Raw genomic sequence first — 12,206 nt, 5'->3', positions numbered from 1 at the left:
TAAGTTTATAGATTCTGTTTCTATAGAAAACCCTGACTAATATAGGGGGTTTTTCTATTGAGGCCTTCAACTGATTAGATAAAGCCCACCCACCATTCAACCCAGTCTACAGATATTTAACCTAGAGAAATGCTTTTCTGACCTGAATGTGTGTATGTTCTTGTTCAAGTGCAGATTCTGATTCAGTAAGCCTGGAATTCTCCATTTCTAACAAGCTCCCAGGGGATGTTGGTGCTGCTGGTTAGAGTGACCAACTCATCCCGGGACTACACCAGTTTTAGCACTGAAAGTCCCTTGTCCCAGAAAATCTCGGAGCTCCAGGCAAATCGGGATGGTTGGTCACCCTACTGCTGGTCTATAAACCATACTTTGAGTAACAAGGAGTTACAGATCTCTACAGTAAGGGAAAGTCATAAAAATTTGGCCCTTCCTCAAATATGAGGATAAGTGTAAAAGTATATACCCAATGGATAAATCGATTGGTCCCACCATAAAGTGTCATGGATGGTGGTACATTTACTCCCCGGGGGTCTCCCCTTTCCAGTGCTTTTATTCCTTTGAATTTTCTATCAGAACAGGATAAAAGCTTCAATCAGGGTTATTTCTTATCAAATTCCCCCACAGTAGCTCAGCAGAAGTTCTCGCCACTGACTTTATAAAGACAGGGAAACTCCTAGGCAAACTCCCTCGTCCTTCCTCTCCCAAGCTGAACAATGCTGTCTACACTGACCGCTCTCTTCTACTCGGCTGGCAGACAGTGAAAGGAGCAAGCTTTGAAGTCAGCAGAGCTTAGTTTGAATTCCGCCTCTGCCATTTACAGTTGATTGATCTTGGACAAGTTAACTTCTCTAAGGTTGATAGTACTTCCGGAGGAATAAATTTCAGAGGGCTGGGAGCAGGTGAAGGAGATACCTAGGCAAAGTGCACATCCACCATCTGACACTTAGTGAGTTTCATTCCTCTCTGCCAGCCAGGCAGAAGGTGATGTAGGCCCTTGTGGGTGACGCAGGCAGTGGGGGAGACAGTGCACCTTGGGCTCAATGCTGTACCAAGCACTGCTTGTAATATTATTTTACTTATTTCTTCCTTCCTTCTTTCTCTCTTTCTTTCTTTTCTTTCTCTTTCTTTTTTCTTTCTCCCCCTTTCTCTTTCTTTCTTTGTCTTCCTTCTTTTTCTCTCTTTCTCGCTCCCTCTCTCTTTTTTCTCTTTCTCCTTTCTTCTTCTTTCTCTCTCTCTTTCTTCTCTTTATTTTCCCCTCTCTTTATCTCCATCTCTCTCTTTCTTTTTTCTCTTTATTTCTCCCCCCTTTCTTTATCTCCCTCTCTCTCTTTCTCTCTTTCTTTCTCTCCTTTCTTTCTCTCTTTTTTCTCTCTCTTTCTCTCTCCCTCTCTCTTTCTTTCTTTTCTTTTTTCTTTCTTTCTTCTTTCTTTTTCCTTTCGAGACAGGGTCTTACTCTATCACCCAGGCTAGAGTGCAGCAGTGTGAGCCTGGCTCACTGCAGCCTTAACCTCCCAGGTTCTATTTATGTCTTTCTTGAAATCAACTTTAAGTCAATTCATTTTTTTAAACTTAGCCTTTTCTAACCAATATTATTTGTGAAATCATGGGTTTAACATGCCAATCATATATTTGTTTTCCAATGCACGGTAAATACATTTAGTCATTCATTCAAGAGATATTTAGGGCTGGGTGCAGTGGCTCGCACCTGTAATCCCAGCACTTCGGGAGGCTGAGGCAGGTGGATCACCTGAGGTCAGGAGTTCAAGGCCAGCCTGGCCAACAGGGTTTAGTAGAAACCCTGTCTCTACTAAAAATACAAAAATTAGCCGGGCATGGTTTCAGGTGCCTGTAATCCCAGCTACTCAGGAGGCTGAGGCAGGAGAATCGTTTGAACCCGGGAGGTGGAGGTTGGAGTGAGCCAAGATCACGTCACTGCACTCTAGCCTGGGTGACAGAAAGATATTCCGTCTCAAAAATATATAACTAATATACATTATAATGAATACATTCAAGTAGTCGTGCATTCAGCAGCTATGGAGGGTGCCTTTTTATGTTAGAACAGCCTGGCACAGTTCTAAGCTCTTGAGCACTTGTGCTGATCCCAGACCCCAGTTGCTCCCATGACTGAGAAGAGCGATGACTTAGGAAGTTCTGTGGTGTATTTACCAAGGACCCAAGTCAGGGTGCACTCAATCCCAGGCCTGGCGCTGGAAGCTTTCTTCTACTCTTCATTTGCCTCCATGCAGTGGTCAGAAGTCATGGAGGGATCTATGTTAGGGCCTGGCTTCTTGTATTCGCTTTCTCATCTCATTCTCCCTTATAGGTGACTGCAGGAAAAATGGACTAAAGCCTGCTCTGTGGGTTTGGCTAGTGTGTATGTGTGTGTGTGTGTATTCTCTTTCTTTCTCTTCCTTCATGTCCTCTTTCCAGGCACCCCCATGAGTAAATTGGCTCAGGGCAAGCCAGCCATGCTCACACTTTTTATTTTCCCTACAGGCCTTCATCCTTCTCCTAACATTGCTTTGGTCTCCAGGCCCATGCACTGCTAAGATCCCAAGATTCAGACTGGGGGATAGGAGTTGAGGAGATGCCACCTTTAGGCTGAGCTGGGAGCTTCTGTCCACCTTTATCAGACTTGATCAGACTGTGCACCCTGGGGTATCACCCTCTGCTTCAATTAACACAACGACTTCCCACCTTCGCATGCTTTTCCAAGGCTGCTCCTTCAAGGGGACTTGGCTGGGTCAATTATTTCCTTCGCCTTTTGCATGTTCAGTGTTTTCCTTTCTTCTCGAGGCTTCCCCTCTGTGGACCAACATGTTCCTCCATGGCAAAAACAAAAATAACCAGCCCAAACCAGTTCTTTCTGCCCTCCTGCCCTCTGCGTGTCAGTGCTGCCTCCTCCCTCCCTTTCATGGCATTGAATGGTAAGAGTGCAATACCCTCAGCGGCGCCCGACAGTCAGCAGTGAGCGCTCAGGACCCTCACCCACCTCTGCGGCTGATGACCCTCTCTTTGGCTCTGGCCCCAGCTGGCCTTGCGCTGTTCCTTCTCAAGGTTTTTCCTGGCTCATCTTCGTGCCCCCTCCCCTGAGGGTCCCGGAGGTCTGAGTCCTCTGGCCGCCTCTCCTCTCTCCTTGCACTCCTCCTCTCGTGGAGTGACCCCGTCTGTGCCACCTTCTCACCTTCCACGCCACACACCTTCAGCCTTCACTGAGAAGAGAGCAGAGCTGCAGCATTGTGTTCCATTCTCATCCCTCACGGAGCCGAGAACTAAAAATTGAAACAGAGAAACCTCCTGACAAGGCCGCTGGCAAGTTCAATGGGAACAACTCAGGTTTTCAGGAAGAAGTGTGATCCTGGAGCCAGTGGGTTCAAAAGAACGAAAAGATTTATCAAGAATGAGACATACCAGACCAGCTGCGTTGCTTTCCATTGACAGGAAGCAAATCAGCTGCTCAGGAAAAGGTCAAGCATGGCACCTGGTCTCAGAGTGGTGTCCGTCAAAGGCTGTCATAACAGCCCTATGGACAAGAAGGAGACCTGGGCCAGGTGAGAGTGATGCAAAACCATTTGTCCCAAGGAATTGTGGATGGAACTTAGGGAAAGGAGGGGCTCCAGAGGCACTGTGACAGTGTCAGAGTGACTACAGGCTCCTCAGGAGATGTTGAGGGAAAAGAAAGGGCTGGGACGTGCCCTAAGACTTCTGTGTGCAGGCACTGGTCCCCTCTGCTGATTCAGGGCTCCCCTAAAACAGCCACTCTCATCACGAGTATGGTACCAGGCAGTGGCAAAACCTGTTACAACATCAGCAGGGCCGGGCGCAGTGGCTCATGCCTGTAATCCCAGCACTTTGGGAGGGCAATGCAGGAGGATCACTTGAGGCCAGGAGTTCGAAACCCCTTCTCCACAAAAAATACAAAAATCAGCCAGGCTTGATGGTGCATGCCTGTAGTCCCAGCTACTTGGGAGGCTGAGGTGGGAGGATTGTTTGAGCCTGGGAGGTCGAGGCTGCAGTGAGCTATGATTGCACCACTGCACCAAAGCAAGACCCCATTTCAAAAAACAACAAACAAACGAAAAACACACCAGCAGGTTCTGACTGCAGCCTCAGAAAGCCCCCGGCTTTCCTGTTCAGCAAGCAGGCGCCCTGCAGAGTGAAGGGTGCTTTCCCAGAGCCACCCTCAAGTGCTGCTGGAGGCCCAGATTCCTTCAAATGACCTAGGCAACCCTGCCGGAATGCAGTGTGACAACAGAAACAAGTTGGCTGCTTGGGGAAACCATGCGGGCATCCCCAGGCTCTGATTTGGTAACCGCAGATATTCTTTGATAAAGAATTACCAGTGCCATTAGGCACTGGTCTGGGCAGTATGTGTGTGGATGGAGAATCTGTTTATGAGAATATAAAATAAAACGTGCAAACACAGGAGAAGTAGAAGATACAGGTGGCAGGGTAGAGTGAGAACTGAAGTCAGGACTGGGGAGCTGGAGGAGGAAATCAGGCCTGAAGAAACTTTGTGGCCGAAGCCAGCAAATCTTGTATATGTAGGATCTCCATGAACTGTCCTAAAATTTCCAAGAGAAGGAGACATCTATCAAGTAGAAGACAAAAAGGGATGCTGACCAGGGAGGCTGGATGCTGGCAGGTAGAGTTCATGACTGGAGAAGGAAGAGCAGCACAAGGTCCCTGAGGGGTGGTTAAGAGCAGCTGGTGACCAGGCACAGTGGCTCATGCCTGTTATCCCAGCACTTTGGGAGGCTGAGGCAGGCAGATCACTTGAGGTCAGGAGTTCGAGACCAGTCTGGCCAACATGGTGAAACCCCATCTCTACTAAAAATACAAAATTAGCCGGGCGTGGTGGTGGGTACCTGTAATCCCAGCTACTTGGGAGGCTGAGGCAGGAGAATTGCTTGAACCGGGGACGCAGAGGTTGCAGTGAGCCGAGATCGTGCCATTGCACTCCAGCCTGGGTGACAAGAGCGAGATTCTGTCTCAAACAAACAAAAAAAGAGCAACTGGAGGCTGGGCATGGTGGCTCATGCTTGTAATCCCAGCACTTTGGGAGGCTGAGGAGGGTGGGTCACTTGAGGTCAGGAGTTTGAAACCAGCCTGGCCAACATGGTGAAACCACGTCTCTACTAAAAATACAAAAAAATTAGTCGGGCATGGTGGTGCGCACCTGTAATCCCAGCTAAACTTGGGAGGCCAAGGCAGGAGAATCACTTGAACCCCAGAGACAGAGGTTGCAGTGAGTCAAGATTGCACCATTGCCCTCCAGTCTGGGGCAATAGAGCAAGACTCCGTCTCAAAAACAAAACAAAACAAAAAATACAAAGAAAAGAAAAGAAAAGCGGCTGGAGGCTGGGTGTGGTGGCTCATACCTGTAATCCCAGCACTTTAGGAGGCCAGGGCAGGAGAATCACTCGAGTCCAGGAATTTGAAACCAGCTTGGGTGAAATCCCTTCTCTACAAAAACAAACAGAAATTAGCCGGGTGTGGTGGTGCCCCAGGTCTCAGCTACTTGGTGGGCTGAGGCAGGAGGATCCCTTGAACCCAGGAGGCCAAGGCTGCAGTGAGCTGAGATTGTGCCCCTGCACTCCAGCCTGGGTGACAAAGTGAGACCCTGTCTCAAAAAAAAAAAAGCAGCCGGCACCTTGCTACCTTCCCATCTCTCTTCTGTTATGGGGTGGGGGTTCAAAATCAAGACAAATAATTAAATAATTTAAATAAATATTTTTTCCTCCAGATTTTCTTTTTCTTGACAATAAACTTATTTTTCATAAAATATATCAAGTATAGAGGCAAAATAGAGAAAAATATAACAATCAATCTTTTAAATATTAGCATTATTGCTGGCTGAGCATGGCGTCTCACACCTTTAATCTCAGCACTTTAGGAGGCCAGGCAGGAGGATCACTTGAGGCCAGGAGTTCAAGACCAGCCTGAGCAACATAGTGAGACCGCCATCTCTACAAAAAATAAAAAATTAGCCAGGTGTGGTGGCACATACCTGTGGTCCCAGCTATTCAGGAGGCTGAGGTGGGAGAATTGCTTTAGTCCAGGAGGTTGAGGTTTCAGTGAGCTGTGATCACACTGCCGCACTCCAGCCTGAACAACAGAGCCAGATCCATCTCAAAAAATAAAAAAGTTAGCATTATTCCATTTTGCATCAGATCTTATTTATTTATTATTATTTTTTAAGACAGAGTCTCACTCTCTCACCCAGGCTGGAGTGCGGTGGCACAATCTCAGCTCACTGTAACCTCTACCTCCCAGGTTCAAGTGATGCTCCTGTCTCAGCCTCCCGAGTAGCTGGGATTACAGGTGTGTGTCACCATGCCTGGCTAATTTTTGTATTTTTAATGGAGACAGGACTTCACCATGTTGGCCAGTGTGGTCTCGAACTCCTGACCTCAAGTGATCTGCCTGCCTTGGCCTCCCAAAGTGCTAGGATTACAGGTGTGAGCCACCACTCCCGGCTAGATCTTGTGTTTTAGATAGTATCGCAGATACAGTGGAGGGACGTACTCTCTTTCTGTTTCTAAGAGGCTACCTCAGTTCTATCAGCTTCTGGTCACTCTTGCTGCCTTCTGGCCATGGAGTACAAATCCTTTTGAGAATCACAGTACATAGATTTTTTTTCTTTTATTCTTAAAGAGTTCATTTTGCCTGGTATGTACATAGGTCTTGATGTAGGAAGGCAGGCACTGAAGTGAATGCTAAATTCCCTCTCTTGCTCAGGAAGGGAGGCAGAGGGTGGAAGGTGGGTGTGTGAGGGAAGATCTGTTGCTAACTGAGGTCTAAAGAAACAAAGACGCCTTCAAGCTGTGCCTATGTAATTAAGAGCACCCGCCCAAGCACTGGCACCAGTTTTTCTTGTTTATGACTTTAATCTTGCTGGTTGTCCTTTCATTCACATGTTTACTGAATTGTCCACCCTTTTTATGGCATGCCCTTTTAACCACCAGGATTCATGAACCATTATTGTAATTTTCCACTTACGTGACTTGATCTGCAGTTGGGTGTTACCATACTTATTCAAATATTTCCTGCTTATTCCTGCAAAATTAGGACAAAAATCTCAAAGATTTTTTGAGGAATAAGTGAGATAACGTCTGTGTATTTAGCACAGTAATTGGCAATATACGGTTCCTAGTAAATGCTTTTCCCCCTCTTTTCTAATTCTCATAAAATGTCTGTTTAAAACTCCATTACAATTATCAGAGTTGCCAACAAGCACTGCAGATAGAGTTTCTGGAAACTACTTTTTGTCCATTTGTGAAAATTGTGGCATTTACTTTCTTCTGATTGGCCTAGATACTGGAAAACCTGCAGGAATTAACAATGTAAAGTATAATATTTTCAGATGTAAAAACAAGGGCCAGTCGCAGTGGCTCACACCTTTTTTTTGGTTTGTTTGTTTTTTGATATGGAATCTGGCTCTGTCACCCAGGCTGGAGTGCAGTGGAATGATCTCGGCTCACTGCAAGCTCCCACCTCCCGGGTTCACGCCATTCTCCTGCCTCAGCCTCCTGAGTAGCTGGGACTACAGGAGCCTGCCATCACGCCCAGCTAAATTTTCTATTTTTAGTAGAGACAGGGTTTCACCATGTTAGCCAGGATGGTCTCGATCTCATGACCTTGTGATCCGCCCGATCTGCCCGGCTCAGCCTCCCAAAGTGCTGGAATTACAGGCGTGAGCCACCGCGGCTCACGCCTTTAATCCCAGCACTTTGCGAGGCTGAGGCGGGCTGATCTCTTAAGGCCAGGAGTTCGAGACCAGCTTGGGTAACATAGTGAAATCTCATCTGTACAAAACATACAAGAAATTAGCTAGGTGTGGTGGCATGAGCCTATGGTCCCAGCTACCAGGGAGGCTGAGGTGGGAGGACTGCTTAAGCCTGGGAAGTTGAGGCTGCAGTGAGCCAAGATTGTGCCACTGCATTCCAGCCTGGGTGACAGAGTAAGACCCTGTCTCAAAAAAAAAAAAAAAAAAAATTCAAAAACATAGTTTTGTGCAAATATACAATGAACACAGGTCAAATATTTTATTCAATTCAATTAATGAGGGCACTGGTAAGATGTTAAGATTATTTCAAAGGGAATTTGAGGAACAGAGAGGCAAAGAGAAAAGATAAAATGGTTTTGCAAATAGATGCAAAACTGGTTAATATCCTACAGTGCAATAAAATATAATGTTTGGTGTTCTCTCTTCTGCAGAGGAGAAATCAATTGTATCTTTATCAGACAAAATTTATTTGCATTGCTATGGATAAGAATTTGCCTTACCAGGCCGGGTGCGGTGGCTCACGCCTGTAATCCCAGCACTTTGGGAGGCCGAGGCCAGCGGATCACAAGGTCAGGAGATCGAGACCGTCCTGGCTAACATGGTGAAACCCTGTCTCTACTAAAAATACAAAAAAAAAAAATTAGCCGGGCGTGCTGGCGGGCACCTGTAGTCCCAGCTACTCGGGAGGCTGAGGCAGGAGAATGGCGTGAACCTGGGAGGCGGAGCTTGCAGTAAGTGGAGATCGTGCCACTGCACTCCAGCCTGGGCGACAGAGCAAGACTCCGTCTCAAAAAAAAAAAAAAAAAAAAAAAGAATTTGCCTTGCCATCAGATTTTTTTTACAATTTTACTTCATTTCCTACAAAATTATAGAATAACCTAGTCAATAAGAAATCAGTTAAATTGCACAACCCTATAAAATCCAAAAATTCCAGAAATTCCAATAGGCAGTAATAACAATTCCATTGAAAGGAAACCTAGTAATCTCCTTTGCCCATTTCCATATCTTGGATAGTTTTCTCTGGCAATTCTTATGCATTTAGGATGTGGTCTAGGAGGAAGCCTTGGAATTTTCTCACTCTGGATTGTGGAACCACAAAGTCAGCCTGGAGCTGCCTACATCTGGACACCTAGGCTCCTGTCAGAGCCAGTTTATTATTTCCAGTCACTCATTACTGGGATTCTTCTCTCCCTGGGGCGTTATGAAAGTAAGGAGAGGGTTCTTGGGCAGTCAGTTTCAGCATTAACCATTTTATTCCCACATTTGGCAATAGGGCTTGCCGTCCATTATTTATGGCCTCTGTCTTAGTCTGTTCTGTGTTGCTATAACACGATACCACAGACTGGGAAATTTATGAAGAAAATCAATTTATTTCTCACAGTTCTGGAGTCTGGAAGTTCAGTATCAAAGTGCCAGCATCTGACGAGGGCCTTCTTGCTGAGTCATCCCATGGCGGAAGCCAAAAGAGCAAGAGAGAGCGAGGGCAAGTGAGCAAAAGGAGGCCAAACTCACTTTTAAAACAGCCCACTCTCGAGATAACTAACCCACTCCCTCAAAAATGACATTAATCCATTCACGAGAGCAGAACAATTATGACCTAATCACCTTATTAGGCCCCACCTCCTAACACTGTTGCATTGGGGATTAAGTTTCCAACACATGAGTTTTGGAGGACACATTCAAACCATAGCAGCTTCCTTCCAAAACCTGTCTCAACTGCCCAAAGCCTTTTCCAGACTCTTCTTCTACTTGCAAACCCTCCATTCAAACCAAAGAAACAATTAATATAACCTTAAATTTACAAAACCATGTGGTTTGTTAAACAATTAATCACGCACAACCTTTTTTTCTTTTTTTTTTTTTTTTTTTTGAGACAGAGTTTTGCTCTGTCGCCCAGGCTGGAGTGCAGTGGAGCGATCTCAGCTCACTGCAACCTCCGCCTCCTGGGTTCAAGCAATTCTCCTGCCTCAGCCTCCTGAGTAGCTGGGATTATAGGCACCCGCCACCACGCCCAGCTAATTTTTGTATTTTTAGTAGAGACGGGATTTCACCATGTTGGTCAGGCTGGTCTCTTTTTGTATTTTTAGTAGAGACGGGGTTTCACCATGTTGGTCAGGCTGGTCTCAAACCCCTGACCTTGTGATCTGCCTGCCTCGGCCTCCCAAAGTGCTGGGATTACAGGTGTGAGCCACCGCGCCTGGCCATGCACAACCTTGAAACATCTCTTGTATCACATTTTTAAACTTGTCTATCATTTTTTTGAGTGTTCTTATGTCTTGTGTTTTCAACGAAGTTGCACTTCTAGAATAGATACCAGAAATTTTTCTCCTCTACCACCACCCCATATTAGATGTTGGTTTTTTTTTTTTTTTTAGACGGACTCTCACTCTGTCACCAGGCTGGAGTGCAGTGGCGTGATCTCGGCTCACTGCAACCTCTGCCTCCCGAGTTCAAGCAATTCTCCTGCCTCGGCCTCCCGAGTAGCTGGGACTACAGGCGCCTGCCACCACGCCCGGCTAATTTTTGTATTTTTAGTAGAGACAGGGTATCACCATATTAGGCAGGCTGGTCTCGAACTTCTGAACTTGTGATCCGCCCACCTTGGCCTCCCAAAGTGCTGGGATTACAGGCGCGAGCACCACGCCCAGCCCTGATTTTTTTTTTTTTAAATATACAGATGGGGGTCTCATTATGTTGGCAAGGGTGGCCTTGAACTCCTGGCTTCAAGCAATCCTCCTGCCTTGGTCTCTCAAAGTGCTGGGATTACAGGCTTGAGCCACCATGCCTGGCGTAGGTGTTAGCTATTTTGTATTAAAGGGCTGGAAAAAAGGGCTCAGAAAAAATCTTTGACTTCTCAATACCTTCACAATAGTGTGTAGACACTTAGCAGAGAGTCCAAGTTCCCCCTCGATATTTTCCACCTTCTTGTGCCAGGCCAAATGCTTACCCCCAAACATTTCTTTTTGCATCTCTGTATCTACGCTCCCAACTTGGAATGCTCTTTTACTTTACTTTCAGGGCTTAATTCAAATGCTGCCTCTTCCATGAAGTCTTCCTTGATCCCTCTAATTAGAAGTTACCAAGTGACTTGCCTTGTCCTGTAAAGATCTCCAGTGAGATGACGCAGGACACAAGTGTGGAGCCAGACTGCCTGAATTCGTTTATTAGTTTTGTGATCTTTGGCGAGTTATTGTAGGAGACCAGCATATGCCAGCACAAAATATGCCTCCTTAGCATAAGGGCTATTTTGAGCTGATGATTTTGAGAAGCTACAGATACAGGAGAAGCTCTGAAAACAGTAGAAATTACCCTTTTGTAAGGGAAATTTAATCTATAAAGGAAGTCTCCATTTGTTTTTGTTTTTTTTTTTTGAGACAGAGTCTCTCTCTCTCTGTCGCCAGGCTGGAGTGCAGTGGCATGATCTCAGCTCACTGCAATCTCCGCCTCCCAGGTTCAAGCAATCTCCTGCCTCGGCCTCCCGAGTAGCTGGGACTATAGGTGTATGACACCACACCCAGCTAATTTTTGTGTTTTTAGCAGAAATGGGGTTTTACCATGTTGACCAGGCTGGTCTCGAACTAGTGACCTCAGGTGATCCACTCACCTTGGCCTCCCAAATTGCTGGGATTACAGGCATGAGCCACCACGCCTGGCCAGAAGTCTCCATTTGTAAGGGTTGTCTTCCTTTCTGTACCAGGAAAAGCAGGATGATTCTAAATCACTAGGAACTTATCAGTAGAGATGGCTCTGGCTTAAATCTGCGCAGCAAACCTCAGTCTTGTTTGCTCTGCTTTTCCTGGCGGTTCCCTCATTATCAGCCTTCTCCACAGCCTTCTTTCTCTGTCCAGCAAATGATGGTATTGAACCCTGAATTCAAAGCCACCTCTTTGAGGTTTACTCCTTTCTCTGTTTATCTCCTGTGGATACATAGGAGGTATACATGTTGTTAAACTTCTGGAGTTTTGTTTTGTTTAGAGACAGGATCTTGCTCTGTTGCCCAGGCTGGAGTGTAGTGGCACAATCTCAACTCACTGCAGCCTCAACCTCCTGGGCTCAGGTAATCCTATTACCTCACCCTCCCAAGTAGCTAAGACTAAGGCACCTGCCACTGCCCAGTTAATTTTATTTTGTATTTTTTGTAGAGACAGCAGCATCTCAGCCGTGTTGCCAAGGCTGGTCTCAAACTTCTGAAGTCAAGCAATCCTCCTGCCTAGGCCTCCCAAAGTACTGGGATTACAGGTGTGAGCCACTGTGCCCAGCCTGTTTTTCTCTTGTTATTTGTCCTGTGTTACAGAGGTCCATCCTGTCTAAGAACTATGAAAGGCAGAAAAAAAAGTTATTTTTCCCCCTCTTCAATATTAAACCACTCTGTGCCTGAGTTTTCTAAAGAGTGCTACCCACTCACATCATAGGGTTT

Source organism: Pongo abelii, chromosome 13 (assembly GCF_028885655.2).
Source record: "Pongo abelii isolate AG06213 chromosome 13, NHGRI_mPonAbe1-v2.0_pri, whole genome shotgun sequence".
Classification (NCBI taxonomy): Eukaryota; Metazoa; Chordata; class Mammalia; order Primates; family Hominidae; genus Pongo; species Pongo abelii.
This window is presented reverse-complemented; position numbering follows the sequence as displayed.